Source organism: Triticum aestivum, chromosome 2D, assembly GCF_018294505.1.
Source record: "Triticum aestivum cultivar Chinese Spring chromosome 2D, IWGSC CS RefSeq v2.1, whole genome shotgun sequence".
Lineage (NCBI taxonomy): Eukaryota > Viridiplantae > Streptophyta > Magnoliopsida > Poales > Poaceae > Triticum > Triticum aestivum.
Window position 1 is genome coordinate 138534625 of NC_057799.1, and position 1945 is coordinate 138536569.

Genomic DNA, 1945 nt, shown 5'->3' on the forward strand with positions numbered 1-1945 from the left:
AAAACAAAAAAAGAAAAGAAAAGGATGGATAAAAGAAGGAAAAGGTTGTAACTTACCACATCCTGTTTCCTTAAAATAAACTTACCAGATCCCGCTGGGTCAACGTTCCTCAATGAGGAAGGTTAGGGCATCTCCAATGGTCGGTGCTAGCTGGAGGCGCTAGGATTGAATTCCTAGCGAGAGCGGCAGTTGCACCTGATAATCTTGGAGTCCGGCGCTTATATTCTGGCATCGACGCAAGAGTAGGAGTCGAGCGCTTAGGTAGTTTGCTTGCCATACAAGATAAAATCTGGGCGCAACAACCACGTTTGTTGGACTGTGTTAACGCCTATACTAGCGGCTAGCGTTGGAAAGGAGAATGCTTACATGAGCTTTTAATTTTAGGATATTTATTTTATTTGCCTAAGCGCCTCTACAGGCGCCCTGCATTGAAAATGCCCTTACTGGTTCGATTCACAACCAGTGTGCACTTTTTGTTGGGTTAAAAACATAGAAAAAAACCTAAATGGGCCGGCCCAGCGCTGGGGCGCTTCAGTCGACCGTTTGGAAAATACACAGTAATGGGCGCCTCAAGCGCCAAACAGGAATTGCCGCCTTGTGCGTCCAATTTACACCCTGGCGCTCACGCGCTCCACTCGCATAGGTTGGCCCAATAATCAGGTTGCCCTCTGGTTGACTGTTGACCATTGAGCAGTCAACCATTGACCGGTAGACTTTATGGAAATTCTTGGATTTGATTTTTTTCCAGAATTTGAAACAATATTTTGAGTTTAAAAAATCATGAATTCGGAAGGAGTTCATGGATTTGGAGAACAAGTTCATTAATTTTAAAAAAAATCACGTATTTTAGAAAAGTTCATGATTTTGAAACAAATTCATGGATTTGGAGAAAGTTCGTGCATTAAAAAAAGGTGTCCACACATTTTAAAAAAGTTCACAAATTTGAGAAAAAGTTCAAGAAATGAATAATTATTTTATTTGGAAAAGGTCACAAATTCAGAAAAATTCACAAATTTCAGAAAAAGATTAAAGATATGAGAAAAGTTTTTATTTGAAAAAGATAATGAATTTTGAAAATGTTCGCAAAAAAGAAAGATGGGAGAAAAAGAATTTGAAAAGAGTACATAAATTTGAAAAGGGTTCACAAATTTGAGAAAATAATACAAGAATTTGAAAAAAATTGATTTGGAAAAAGTTCACGAATTTGTAAAATATTCAAAAAAGGTAAAAAAAAAGAAGAAGAAGAAAACAGCACTTATCCTCGGCAAAAAAAAACGACACTTGTAGTGACGAACTGGAATTGGCTCTGTTCAGCGTGTAGGCGTTTCTCAAATGCTAAATCTCGCATACTGTTGTTACCAGCGCTCGCGTTCTTGACGTGTGCTAGACCCACACCACCACTATAAAGGACAATAGAGCAGCCTAGACCAACCAGTAAACGCACGACAAAGAGCTCCTCTTCCGGATACCTCCTCATGTTCAGCACCTCGTCCACCCAGTCCACACTCTGGCGCTTATGATGAGCGGATTTTATGCATACTTTTAGAGTATATTTTAGTGCCAAAATCTCTTATATCTTATCCATCTAGCACTTATTCATGTTCATAATGCATAGTTTTGATCTTTACTTGTTTTACCAAGTTCGTTGCATAATATTTATTTTTATTTAGTTTTAATTAGTTATTCGTTGTTTTGTGGTCTTTGTAGGTATGTTGGCTTGTACATGGAATTGACACATCAAAAGCACTAAATTGGGAGACAAGCCCAAGAAGTTCGAGGCACTAAACTGAAGCCCTATGGAGTGTTTGATGTTTTTACATTTATTAAAATATCCAAAGTAAGGATCCACGGCCACTGACGCATCAGGCTTTCCGGTAACAATCCAGCGAGCCCAACAATGTAAAAACCAGAGTTTGTATAAGAAATGATGACCAAAATATGACCC